Source organism: Triticum aestivum, chromosome 6A, assembly GCF_018294505.1.
Source record: "Triticum aestivum cultivar Chinese Spring chromosome 6A, IWGSC CS RefSeq v2.1, whole genome shotgun sequence".
Taxonomy (NCBI): domain Eukaryota; kingdom Viridiplantae; phylum Streptophyta; class Magnoliopsida; order Poales; family Poaceae; genus Triticum; species Triticum aestivum.
Window position 1 is genome coordinate 52,486,109 of NC_057809.1, and position 8,607 is coordinate 52,494,715.

Sequence of the window (8,607 nt, forward strand, 5' to 3'; positions counted from 1 at the left end):
GATCAGGTGCTAAGCTAACGAAATGGGTCATGTCAATCAGATCATTCAACTAATGATGTGATCCCGTTAATCAAATGGCAACTCTTTGTTCATGGTTAGGAAACACAACCATCTTTGATTAACGAGCTAGTCAAGTAGAGGCATACTAGTGACACTCTGTTTGTCTATGTATTCACACATGTATTATGTTTCCGGTTAATACAATTCTAGCATGAATAATAAACTTTTATCATGATATAAGGAAATAAATAATAACTTTATTATTGCCTCTAGGGCATATTTCCTTCAGTCTTCCACTTGCACTAGAGTCAATAATCTAGTTCACATCGCCATGTGATTTAATAGCAATAGTTCACATACCATGTGATTAACACCCATAGTTCACATCGATATGTGATAAACACCCAAAGGGTTTACTAGAGTCAATAATCTAGTTCACATCGCTTATGTGATTAACATCCAAAGAGTACTAAGGTGTGATCATGTTTTGCTTGTGAGATAATTTTAGTTAACGGGTCTGTCACATTCAGATCCGTAAGTATTTTGCGAATTTCTATGTCAACAATGCTCTGCACGGAGCTACTCTAGCTTATTGCTCCCACTTTCAATATGTATCTAGATCAAGACTTAGAGTCATCCAGATCTGTGTCAAAACTTGCATCGACGTAACTTTTTATGACGAACCTTTTTGTCACCTCCATAATTGAGAAATATTCCTTATTCCACTAAGGATAATTTTGACCGCTGTCCAGTGATCTACTCTTAGATCACTATTGTACTCCCTTGCTTAACACAGTGTAGGGTATACAATAGATCTGGTACAGCATGGCATACTTTATAGAACCTATGGATGAGGCATAGGGAATGACTTTCATTCTCTTTCTATCTTTTGCCGTGGTCGGGCTTTGAGTCTTACTCAACTTCACACCTTGTAACACAGGCAAGAAACTTTTTCTTTGACTATTCCATTTTGAACTACTTCAAAATCTTGTCAAGGTATGTACTCATTGAAAAACTTATCAAGCGTCTTGATCTATCTCTATAGATCTTGATACTCAATATGTAAGCAGCTTTACCAAGGTCTTTCTTTGAAAAACTCCTTTCAAACACTCCTTTATGCTTTGCAGAATAATTCTACATTATTTCCGATCTACAATATGTCATATCACATATACTTATCAGAAATGATGTAGTGCTCCCACTCACTTTCTTGTAAATACAGGCTTCACCGCAAGTCTGTATAAAACTTATATGCTTTGATCAACTTATCAAAGCGTATATTCCAACTCCGAGATGCTTGCACCAGTCCATAGATGGATCGCTGGAGCTTGCATATTTTGTTAGCACCTTTAGGATTGACAAAACCTTCTGGTTGTATCATATACAACTCTTCTTTAATAAATCTATTAAGGAATGCAGTTTTGTTTATCCATTTGCCAGGTTTCATAAAATGCGGCAATTGCTAACATGATTCGGACAGACTTAAGTATAGATACGAGTGAGAAAATCTCATCGTAGTCAACACCTTGAACTTGTCGAAAACCTTTTGCGATAATTCTAGCTTTATAGATAGTAACACTACTATCAGCGTCCGTCTTCCTCTTGAAGATCCATTTATTTTCTATGGCTTACCGATCATCGGGCAAATCCATCAAAGTCCATACTTTGTTCTCATACATGGATCATATCTCAGATTTCATGGCCTCAAACCATTTCGCGGAATCTGGGCTCATCATCGCTTCCTCATAGTTCGCAAGTTAGTCATGGTCTAGTAACATGACTTCCAGAATAGGATTACCGTACCGCTCTGGTGTGGATCTCATTCTGGTTTACCTACGAGATTTGATAGTAACTTGATCTGAAGTTACATGATCATCATCATTAGCTTCCTCACTAATTGGTGTAGTAGTCACAGGAACAGATTTCTGTGATGAACTACTTTCCAATAAGGGAGCATGTACAGTTACCTCATCAAGTTCTACTTTCCTCCCACTCACTTCTTTCAAGAGAGAAACTCCTTCTCTAGAAAAACTCCGAATTTAGCAACAAAAGTCCTGCCTTCAGATCTGTGATAGAAGGTGTATCCAATAGTTTCCTTTGGATATCCTATGAAGATTTACTTCTCCGATTTGGGTTCGAGCTTATCATGTTGAAACTTTTTCACATAAGCATCGCAGTCCCAAACTTTAAGAAACGACAACTTTGGTTTCTTGCCAAACCACAGTTCAGATTATGTCGTCTCAACGGACTTAGATGGTGCCCTTTTAAACATGAATGCAGCTGTCTTTAATGCATAACCCCAAAACGATAGTGGTAGATCGGTATGAGACATCATAGATTGCACCATATCTAATAAAGTACGGTTATGATGTTCGGACACACCATTATGCTGTGGTGTTCCAGGTGGCGTGAGTAGTGAAACTATTTCACATTGTTTTAACTGAAGACCAAACTCGTAACTCAAATATTTGTCTCCGCGATCAGATCGTAGAAACTTTATTTTCTTATCACGATGATTTTCCACTTCACTCTGAAATTCTTTGAACTTTTCAAATGTTTCGGACTTATGTTTCATCAAGTAGATATACCCATATCTGCTCAAATCATCTGTGAAGTTCAGAAAATAACGATACATGCCGTGAGCCTTAACACTCATCGGACCGCATACATCAGTGTGTATTATTTCCAATAAGTCAGTTGCTCGCTCCGGAGAATGGAGTCTTAGTCATCTTGCCCATGAGGCATGGTTCGCAAGCATCAAGTGATTCATAATCAAGTGATTCCAAAATTCCATCAGCATGGAGTTTCTTCATGCGCTTTACACCAATATGACCTAAACGGCAGTGCCACAAATAAGTTGCACTATCATTATTAACTTTGCATCTTTTGGTTTCAATATTATGATTATGTGTATCACTACGATCGAGATCCAACAAACTATTTTCATTGGGTGTGTAACCATATAAGGTTTTATTCATGTAAACAGAACAACAATTTATTCTCTTACTTAAATGAATAACCGTATTACAATAAACATGATCAAATCATATTCATGCTCAACGCAAACACCAAATAACACTTATTTAGGTTCAACACTAATCCCGAAAGTATAGGGAGTGTGCGATGATGATCATATCAATCTTGGAACCACTTCCAACACACATCGTCACTTCACCCTTAACTAGTCTCTGTTTATTCTGCAACTCCCGTTTCGAGTTACTAATCTTAGCAACTGAACTAGTATCAAATACTGAGGGGTTGCTATAAACACTAGTAAAGTACACATCAATAACATGTATATCAAATATACTTATGTTCACTTTGCCATCCTTCTTATCTGCCAATCACTTGGGGTAGTTCCGCTTCCAGTGACCAGTCCCTTTGCAGTAGAAACACTTAGTCTCAGGCTTAGGACCAGACTTGGGCTTCTTCACTTGAGCAGCAACTTGCTTGCTGTTCTTCTTGAAGTTCCCCTTCTTCCCTCTGCCCTTTTCTTGAAACTAGTGGTCTTGTCTACCATCAACACTTGATGTTTTTCTCGATTTCTACCTTCGTCAATTTCCGCATTACGAAGAGCTTGGGAATCGTTTCCGTTATCCCTTGCATATCATAGTTCATCACGAAGTTCTACTAACTTGGTGATGGTGACTAGAGAATTCTGTCAATCACTATCTTATCTGGAAGATTAACTCCCACTTGATTCAAGCGATTGTAGTACTCAGACAATCTGAGCACATGCTCACTAGTTGAGCGATTCTCCTCCATCTTTTAGCTATAGAACTTGTTGGAGACTTTATATCTCTCAACTCGGGTATTTGCATGAAATATTAACTTCAACTCCTGGAACATCTCATATGCTCCATGACGTTCAAAACGTCTTTGAAGTCCCGATTCTAAGCCATTAAGCATGGTGCACTAAACTATCAAGTAGTCATCATATTGAGCTAGCCAAACGTTCATAACGTCTGCATCTGCTCCTGCAATAGGTCTGTCACCTAGCGGTGCATCAAGGACATAATTCTTCTGTGCAGCAATGAGGATAAACCTCAGATCACGGATCCAATCCGCATCATTGCTACTAACATCTTTCAACACAATTTTCTCTAGGAACATATCAAAATAAACACAGGGAAGCAACAACGCGAGCTATTGATCTACAACATAATTTGCAAAATACTACCAGGACTAAGTTCATGATAAATTTAAGTTCAATTAATCATATTACTTAAGAACTCCCACTTAGATAGACATCCCTCTAATCCTCTAAGTGATTACGTGATCCAAATCAACTAAACCATGTCCGATCATCACGTGAGATGGAGTAGTTTCATTGGTGAACATCACTATGTTGATCATATCTACTATATGATTCACGCTCGACCTTTCGGTCTCCGTGTTCCGAGGCCATATCTGTATATGCTTGGCTCGTCAAGTATAACCTGAGTATTCCGCGTGTGCAACTGTTTTGCACCCGTTGTATTTGAACGTAGAACCTATCACACCCGATCATCACGTGGTGTCTCAGCACGAAGAACTTTCGCAACGGTGCATACTCAGGGAGAACACTTCTTGATAATTAGTGAGAGATCATCTTATAATGCTACCGTCAATCAAAGCAAGATAAGATGCATAAAAGATAAACATCACATGCAATCAATATAAGTGATATGATATGGCCATCATCATCTTGTGCTTGTGATCTCCATCTCCGAAGCACCGTCGTGATCACCATCGTCATCGGCGTGACACCTTGATCTCCATCGTAGCATCGTTGTCGTCTCGCCAAGCTTGTGCTTCCACGACTATCGCTACCGCTTAGTGATAAAGTAAAGCATTACATCGCGATTGCATTGCATACAATAAAGCGACAACCATATGGCTCCTGCCGGTTGCCGATAACTCGGTTACAAAACATGATCATCTCATACAATAAAATTCAGCATCATGTCTTGACCATATCACATCACAACATGCCCTGCAAAAACAAGTTAGACGTCCTCTACTTTGTTGTTGCAAGTTTTACGTGGCTGCTACGGGCTTAAGTAAGAACCAATCTCACCTACGCATCAAAACCACAACGATAGTTTGTCAATTTGACTCCGTTTTAACCTTCGCAAGGACCGGGCGTAGCCATACTTGGTTCAACTAAAGTTGGAGAAACTGTCACCCACAAGCCACCTCTGTGCAAAGCACGTTGAGAGAACCGGTCTCGCGTAAGCGTACGCGTAATGTTGGTCTGGGCCGCTTCATCCAACAATACCGCCGAACCAAAGTATGACATGCTGGTAGGCAGTATGACTTATATCGCCCACAACTCACTTGTGTTCTACTCGTGCATATAACATCAACATATAAAACCTAGGCTCGGATGCCACTGTTGGGTTTCGTAGTAATTTCAAAAAAATTCCTACGCACACGCAAGATCATGTGATGCATAGCAACGAGGGGGGGAGTGTGATCTACATACCTAGTAGATCGACAACGGAAGCGTTTGGTTGATGTAGTCGTACGTCTTCACGATCCGACCGATCAAGTATAAAAACTACGACACCTCCGAGTTCGAGCACACGTTCAGCTCGATGACGATCCCCGGACTCCGATCCAGCAAAGTGTCGGGGAAGAGTTCCGTCAGCACGACGGCGTGGTGACGATCTTGATGTACTACAGCAGCAGGGCTTCGCCTAAACTCCGCTACATTATTATCGAGGATTATGGTGGCTGGGGGCGCCGCACACGGCTAAGGAATAGATCACGTGGATCAACTTGTGTCTTTGGGGTGCCCCTTGCCTCAGTATATAAAGGATGGAGGAGGAGGAGGCCGGCCAAGGTTGGTGCGGCCAGGATGTGGAGTCCTACTAGGACTCCAAGTCCTAGTAGGAGTCCACCAAGAGGGAAGGAAGGGAAAAGGAAGTGGAGGAGAAGGAGAGGTGGCCGGCCCCCTTTTCCCTAGTCCAATTCGGACTAGAGGGGAGGGGGGGCACAGCAGCCCCTTGGCCCTTTCTCCTCTTCCCACTAAAGCCCATCAAGGCCCATTGCTTCTCTCGTAACTACCCGGTACTCCGAAAAATACCCGAATCACTCGGAACCTTTCCGATGTCCGAATATAGTCGTCCAATATATCAATCTTTACGTCTCGACCATTTCGAGACTCCTCGTCATGTCCCCGATCTCACCCGGGACTCCGAACTCATTCGATACATCAAAACTCATAAACTCATAATATAACTGTCATCGAAACCTTAAGCGCGCGGAACCTACGGGTTCGAGAACAATGTAGACATGACCGAGACACATCTCCGGTCAATAACCAATAGCGGGACCTGGATGCCCATATTGGCTCCTACATATTCTACGAAGATCTTTATCGGTCAGACCGCATAACAACATACGTTGTTCCCTTTGTCATCGGTATGTTACTTGCCCGGGATTCGATCGTCGGTATTCGAATACCTAGTTCAATCTCGTTACCGGCAAGTCTCTTTACTCGTTCTGTAATACATCATCCCGCAACTAACTCATTAGTTGCAATGCTTGCAAGGCTTAAGTGATGTGCATTACCAAGAGGGCCCAGAGATACCTCTCCGACAATCGGAGTGACAAATCCTAATCTCGAAATATGCCAACCCAACATCTACCTTTGGAGACACCTGTAGTACTCCTTTATAATCACCCAGTTACGTTGTGACGTTTGGTAGTACCCAAAGTGTTCCTCCGATAAACGGGAGTTGCATAATCTCATAGTTACAGGAACATGTATAAGTCATGAAGAAAGCAATAGCAACATACTAAACGATCAAGTGCTAAGCTAACGGAATGAGTCATGTCAATCAGATCATTCAACTAATGATGTGATCCCATTAATCAAATGACAACTCTTTGTTCATGGTTAGGAAACATAACCATCTTTGATTAACGAGCTAGTCAAGTAGAGGCATACAAGTGACACTCTGTTTGTCTATGTATTCACACATGTATTATGTTTCCGGTTAATACAATTCTAGCATGAATAATAAACTTTTATCATGATATAAGGAAATAAATAATAACTTTATTATTGCCTCTAGGGCATATTTCCTTCAAATACCATGTGGAACTTGATTTCAGATGCTAGGGGATTGTAACAGATTTTACATATTGTATATGTATGTAGCCAGTAGCGTCGGATAGATAATACAAAAACTTGTTGTTCGACCAATGTCTCGGAGAAGGAGAGGTCGATCACTTCTCTCGGTATGCATGACGAACTTCTGTACTTAATGGTTTCCTTCATTTTCTTACTAGCTAGTGTGTCGAGGGCTTCTCTATACGTATAGTACGTAGCATCGACCAAGCACGGAGATAAAAAAGGACACTTCTCTCTATTAATTAATTAGCTACCTAACACAATATATGAAACACCTTAATTAACCATACAAAACCCCCTAATCCACCCCCCTTTCAGAAAAAAAAACAAAAACCCTAGCCCCTGAACAGCTAACGCGTGGATGCATATTGGCCCCGGTTGGTGCCATCAACCGGGACTAAAGGCCCTCCTGCCTGGGCTCGCCACAGCGGCCACGTGGAGGCAAACCTGTCCCGGTTCGTATAAGAACCGGGACTAAAGGCCAAGGGCATTAGTAACGACCCTTTAGTCTCGGTTCCGCAACCGGAACAGATGGGCCTTATGAACCGGGACAAATGGCCCTTTTTCTACTAGTGGCGGGAGGCTGTGCCAGAACCAGTCCTCCTGGAGCCTGTCGTACCGGAGGGCCTCGAAGCAGCCCTTGCCCTTGTCGGGTATGAGTTCGAGGACGAAGAGGCCTTCCCCGACGGAGGCGGAGATCGGGCGGCCCTTGCGAGCGCGCATCACCGGTCCGCCACGGACGGCGCGGCAGGCGACGTCGTAGATGACGAACGGCGCTTGCCGTTGGTGGACACGACCTTGATGTCGCCGCCGCCATAGATGGCGCCTCCGCGGAGAAGGTGGAAGTTGACGAAGCAGTTCCCCGGGAATGCCGGCTTGTCGAAGCGTGCGGACGCGGGAGGCAGGGGGATGTCGTCCATGGCCTCATCGTCTGGGTCGGGGTGGGAGAAGAACGGTGCCACGTCGATGTGGTGCAGCGTGTACGTGTGGCTACTGTAGTCATTCGTGGCCAGGATCACGCAGCTCCGGTCTTCTAGCGCCGCCGCCGCCGCCGCCATCAGCTCGTTATCGATGGTGCAACTCCCTTCTCTCGATCCAACCAGAGTATATAAGAGCGTGGTCACTGGTCAGAGTCGGAGTCAAGTCCAAGTCCGACTAAAAACAGGACAATGTCAGTTTCAACAACCCTTCGGACTTCGAATTTTTACGAAAGTACTATTTGGTGAACGTTCGCTAGGAGCCCAACCCTGGCGAACGCCTTCCCTGCCTGTCACACGGATCTTGATGCACGACCAACGCCATGTCAACTCTCTTGAGTCATTTGCTGTGGACGTATCTATGGCAAATGTTTCCTTTATTTGTTTTTTTTTCAAAAAACACAAAGGATGTGTAGTTGCGGGATTCGAAATAGTTTAAAAGACAGGACCGGACCAGTGGTCGGACACAAAAAACCCCGGAACCGACGACCACGGTGGTTCTTTAAG